The sequence below is a fragment of the Euprymna scolopes genome, chromosome 25 (genome assembly GCF_053919585.1).
Source record: "Euprymna scolopes isolate OS-2025 chromosome 25, ASM5391958v1, whole genome shotgun sequence".
Classification (NCBI taxonomy): domain Eukaryota; kingdom Metazoa; phylum Mollusca; class Cephalopoda; order Sepiida; family Sepiolidae; genus Euprymna; species Euprymna scolopes.
The window spans coordinates 27,873,323-27,880,009 of record NC_136506.1 but is presented as its reverse complement, the minus strand read 5'-3'; positions in this window follow the sequence as shown (position 1 = coordinate 27,880,009).

Genomic DNA, 6,687 nt, shown 5'->3' with positions numbered 1-6,687 from the left:
CTATTTTCTGCAGGTCATCTATTAAACCATTATGCAGTACGGTTCTAATATTTGGACTGTCGAATTTTTTCCCATGTGAGAGATCTTGAGAAGGTGCAAAAAAGTATCCGTAATTTGATTTTTCCCACCATTTTGCCTACATTGCAGAATCTCTCTAACAGACGTGATGTTGCTAGTCTTATCTTGTTTTATAAACATTATTAAGGATTTTTTTCTGCCGAATAATTCGAGTATTATTCCCTTTGTTCTAGCTCATTTGACACATTGGTCTATTGGTTTCCATTAATAGGCTGTTTGATCCCTCATTGTAATACATATTTTCATTCCAGTAGCTTCTTTCCACGAATTATAGGCTCGTGGATCCCTCTTTCACCTAACTGTTTTCCCTCCACTTATAACAGTGATTTTATCAAGGCTAAAATCAATAAGCATCTCATTGTTTTGCTATAATCAGTTTTCCATCTGGTTAGTTACTTATTAAGTGGCTTCACATTTTGTCTATAGCGATTGTAGGAAAACTTCGAATTTGTACTTTGAAGGATATTTCTCGCAATGGGACCAGAATATTCTATTGTTATTTTTATGATTTTTTTTCAAGTAGTCTAATCTGGACTCAATAACACATTTCATAACTTGGAGTAACAGTCAACAACATGAAACAAACATAATAAATGCAAACTGGTCAGACAGAAACAAAAAATTCGAATTGTGAATTCAAATGCTCTTTGGGTCTAACTTTCAAAATCCGACGACCAAATCTCATATGTTAGATTTATACTGATATACTGTATTTATTTTCCAAAGTTCTTGGGGTACCTGATATGCCTTAAGAATACTGTCGCCAACAAAAAATCGGTTACATCGAGTTTACATTCTAGATCTACTACGGTTATTTACGTATTACGACTGGATCTCTTGTACATAAACAAACTTCCAACTGCAACTTTACAGAAAAAGAAACGATTTTGTTCAATTAATTGTATGCGAAAAAAAAAACTTGACAAATGCTATAATTAAGGTATTAAAAAAATTGTAGATCTGCTGTAAAACAGAACAAGAGTTTTGCTGAATATTTTGAGAGGCGTTTCAGCCTCTCATCTATATATTCGATATGATTTTCCGATATGTACTTGTCAAGATAAAACCTGGGGCAATCTATTCTCTCATAGTATTATTTAGTTAGAGTATCCTAGTGTTCACGGCAATTTCAAAAAAAAAAAAATTAACAGTTTCATTCAATTGAGCTTAAATTTGCGATTTTTGTAAAAATTACAAGTGTGAACTTTCTTTTTGGTGCCATTATATATATATATATATATATATATATATATATATATACATATATACATATATATATACATATATATATATATATATATATATATATATATATAAAATTTACATGGACACGACACTGGACATATTAATTTTTCGGACAAATGATCGGTTAAAACCAAACCAGAAGTCCCTATCAGGCGGCTTAATAAATAGTTGCTTTCCAAAGAAAGAACAGACTCAAATCCGATTTAAGGAATTATATATATATATATATATATATATATATATATATATATATATATATATGTGTGTGTGTGTGTGTGTGTGTGTGTGTGTGTGTGTGTGTGTGTGTGTTTACATAAAAAGTAATATGTTGCTACACTTTCATGAGACTGTTTCAGTCAGCTGCAAAAACAATAACCTCAGATTATATATATATATATATATATATATATATATATATATATGTATATAACGTCGCAGCTCACAAAAGTCATGACAACCAACAAAGCGGAAGTCCAAGATTCGAGTTTCGCTCTCAAGCTTGATCTCTGTTAGTTAATAGATTTTCTTGCGTCTAGCGCATTTGCTCACGTGGCAGATTGCTCGCCTCGCATGCAAGAAGCTCGGGTTTCGAATCTCTACTTCAGATATGTCTAACTGATTAGTCCAAAATGAGGGCGGAATTTGAGTATTTGACTTCCGGTTAATTGATCGGCATGGCTTTTGTAAACTGCGACATTGTTAGCTTGTGAAAATAATTATATAATGTCTCATATTCTGAAAATTATACGTACATATATATTGGAATCAAGTCTTCCGTTGATGTTATTTCAGATCATTTGAAACCATGACAGCAAGTTTTTGTCTCCTCTCCATCAAGGTGCGAGGTTTTTGGGAAATATCAGATATTTTGTAATTCATATGCAAAACTAGGACAACAAATGCCTATTATTGAAACATATGACTGTAACTAGTTGCCAAAAATAGGCTCTGGATGATGGATGATCCCCGTAATGTGCGACTTTAAGGGGAAATGTCACATAGCTCACAAACCAATTCAGGTCATTAGCTTTCAAACGAGCCTTCATTTGTTAAATTCTAATCAATAGTCGCTGAAATTTGAAACTTATAAAATTGCCCAAAAAGGTGCTATACCATCTCTCTTTCTCTCTCTCTTTCTCTCTCTTACTTTCTCTCTTATCGTCTCTCTCTATCCCCCCTCTCTCTCTCTTCATATATATATATATATATATATATATATATATATATATATATATATATATATACTCGTAGTCACATTGAATACTGAAATGCTCATATCGTTGGTTCTATGGGACGAAACTATATGAAAATTTGCAGAGTTTTTGAAAATGATTATACTATTCCATGGTTAATATTTTATGACATTAGGTAGAACTACCCCTTAATTTTAAAACATAAAATATGCCCAAATTTGCCCACATTTGTATATATAGTGTTCTGGCAGGCAGGCCGTTTTGCTGCTTCGTTTATGTTCCCTGTGGCGTTTATGTTCCCTGTGGCATTATGAGTGGACGGTGTTTGTACAGCATCGCTAAGCAATGTGTCCACTAGACTGAACTAACTGTTAGAGTCAAGGACCAAGAAATAGCTTGTATGGTATCCAGCTGCACAGAAAGCTTACCAGGGTGTATCAGACCCTTTAGTGTTGGTTCACAACTGATCTAGGAGATGGAACACTCTTACAAGAAAATCCTGCGATCGTTTTATCATCTGACGTGTGGCACATGCGTGCACCTGTACAGACCATGTTAATCCGATGGAGAGAGTGTGCTTTGTTCAGCACAAGCAATGACCACTTAAAATCAAATCAAAATGCCGGTTGTTCAGTGAACAATTTTCACTCATTTAAGCCTAAGGTTTGGTACATCGATATGTGCTTTTTTTTTTAACTAATAATCAATTAATAAAACCCTGTGGCGATGATGGGATTGTGACGGGAACAGGTAAAGGATGTCACTTGTAATTCCTAGCATGAACATTGCACATAGGTGGTGGAAGGTAGATTGCCGTTTTTCACAACACCCCAAAGTAATTGTGTGACTCGTGTCCTCCTTTCATAACAAAGCAGCCCTTTATAGGATGGCACTGCTTTCCTCTTCATGGGGAGGGGTCTATAAAAGGTGACCTAAAAATTGTTTGCTCGCTTACTTAGATGTCCGGGCATCCAATATTTGCACCCAAATCAAGAATAGGAACAAAATACATGGAACGAATATGTTCATTGCGACTTGGAATGTAAAAACACTCCAGGATAACAAAAGGAACCCTGAACGAAAAACCGCTATTATAGCATGTATGTTAAGGCATCATAGAATTTCTGTTGCAGCTCTTTCTGAAACTCGGTTTGCTGATACAGGACAGCTAGAGGAAGTTGAAGGTGGATACACTTTTTATTGGATTGGAAAACCAAGTTCTGAGAACCGTGAATCTGGTGTTGGTTTTGCCATCAGGACTGATATTGCCAAAAATCTTGAGTCCCGGCCCGTTGGTATAAACGACAGACTTATGTCCTTGCGCATTGCAGTAGGAAAGGACAAATATGCCACATTTTTTAGTTGCTATGCACCTACACTTAATTCATCTGATGAGCTAAAGGAGAGGTTTTACTCCTCTTTACGCGAACAGATCAACAAGGTCTGTATACAGGATAAGCTGTTTGTCTTGAGTGACGTCAATGCTCGTGTGGGTAGTGATACACAATTCTGGAGAAATATCATTGGTTCACATGGAATTGGTAAAGTCAACTCAAATGGTGTTCTTTTATTGTCTCTTTGCAGTGAATTCGATCTTTTGCTCACTAATACAGTGTTTAAGCTGCCTAATTGCAAGAAAGCCAGTTGGAAACATCCCCGGTCTAATCATTATCATCTCATTAATTATGTCATTGTACGTCGTTCTGATAGACAAGATATAAATCTTACACGTTCTTACAGCATCGGGGAATGTTGGTCAGACCATAAATTGATCTGCTCCACAGTCAGGATGAAAACCAAGCGCCCTGTTCGAAACCAACGTAATTCTTCCATCAAGAGAATTGATGTAGGCAAGTTTAAAGTTAAGGAGATAATGCACTCATTTCAAAAGGCTACTGATGAAAAGCTGTCCTCCGTTGTATGTGAGAATGGTATTGAAGCATCTTGGAGAGAGTTTAAAACTGCAGTGTATGACTCTGCCAAAGAGTCATTAGGATATGTTCGAAGGAAAAACCAAGATTGCTTTGATGAAAATGACCCAACTATCGTCCCACTGCTCAATAGCATGCATCAAACCCATCAAGTATGGATTACTGACAAAAATTCTTCAATGAAACACAAGGCTTTCAGAATGGCCAAAAGGTTGGCACAATCTCGGCTCCGGAAAATAAAACAAAACTGGTGGGAGCAGAAAGCTGAGGCCTTACAAGATGCGGCGGATAAGTGTGATTTTAAATCATTCTATCAAAACCTCAAGGGGGTGTTTGCTTCCATTTTAAGGGAGACATCTCCAATATTTTCGTCGGATGGAATTCTCCTCACTGATAGGAAAGAAATTAGTAAGCGCTGGGCTGTACACTTTTCAAATGTTTTAAACAAAGAATCGACATTGGATCGAGGAGAGATTGATGGTATTCCTCAGAGGCCAACCATCGAGGCGCTTGCTGATACTCCATCCATGTCGGAGATTGAATGGGCTGTAAAGCAACTTTCAAATGGTAAGAGTCCAGGTGATGACGGCATACCTGCAGAAATATACAAATGTAGAAGCCAACTGTTAATCAGGAAACTAAGTGCCCTGTTTTCATTAATATGGGAATTTGGTACCGTGCCACAATAGTTCAAAGACGCGTCAATTATTCACCTGCTTAAGCACAAAGGAAATAAGTGTGAGTGTGATAACCATAGAGGAATTTCTCTTTTGTCTGTTGCTGGTAAGATTCTAGCTCGTGTAATCCTAAACAGACTCAATGGTTCAATCTGTAAAACTGTGCTCCCAGAAACCCAGTGTGGTTTTAGGGCAGGAAGAGGTACTGTGGATATGATCTTCAGCCTTCGGCAACTACAGGAGAAAGCGAGGGAGCAGAATAAGGACTTGTTTGTCACATTCTGTGAACTGTTTTGAGGAGGCTTGGTATTTCGGAGATGTTGAAGGTGATTGTCTCCTTTCACTGGGGAATGGTGGCAACAGTACGATCTGGCTGTGAACAAACTGAACCATTTGAAGTGTCAAATGGAACTAAGCAAGGATGTGTCCTTGCTCCGATCCTATTTGCTCTTTTCTTTTCGGTGATGCTTGAGACAGCTTTCAGGAACACCTCAGGAGGCATAGCTGTTGAGTATCGATCAAGTGGAGGATTATTTAACCAACAAACGGTTCATGGCCAAAACCAAGACTTCCGTGCAGACTGTTCTTGATCTCCTTTATGCTGATGACTGTGCTCTTGTCATCCATATTCCTGATGACATGCAGAACATCCTCAATAGCTTTTCTGGTGAATGTAAGACCTTCGGTCTTACAATTAGCATAAAAAAGACTGACATTATTCACCAGCCAAAACCAAACACTACGTCCTCTTCACAACCAGTGGTATATGTTGATGGCGAAGCTTTGAAAACAGTATCTTCTTTTACATACCTCGGCTCTATTGTGTCTGATGATGCTAAATTTGAAAAGGACATCCAATGTAGAATTAATACAGCTAGTGAGGCATTTGGTAGGTTGCGACACAGACTCTGGAACAGCCACGATGTGTCTCTAAAAGTAAAGGTGGCAGTCTACAAATCTGTTGTTCTGCCTACTCTTCTGTATGGTGCCGAAACATGGACCTTGTACCGCAAGCATATAAATCAGCTTTACTCCCTCCATATGAGATGCCTGCGTTTTATTTGCAGTGTTGGATGGCAGGATTGTGTTCCGAATAATGAATTACTGGAGGGATGTGAAATCACTGGAATTGAATCCTTTTTGATCAGGATACAAATGCGGTGGTCGGGTCATCTTGTAAGAATGGATGACTCAAGAGTTCCTAAGCAACATTTTATGGGCAACTGACAAATTCTTGGCGTCCAATAGGGCGTCCCCTACTTCGTTACAAAGATAAACTAAAAGACAACCTGAAACATTGTGGAATTATTCTGAGTTGCTGGGAGAGTGCAGCAGGGGATCGCAGAAAATGGAGGAAGATGTGTTTCCTGGGGACTAAAGAATTTGAACATAACCGCCTTTGTCATAGGGACACCCTTCGTGCAAATATGAAGGAAAAACACAAGAAACATCCACCTAAAAATGAATATGTATGCCATTGTGGTTTCAGAGCACGCAGCAAAGCAGGGTTATCTGTTCACTCGAGAAGGCATCTTTGACCGACGAGCATATGAAAGTTCACCA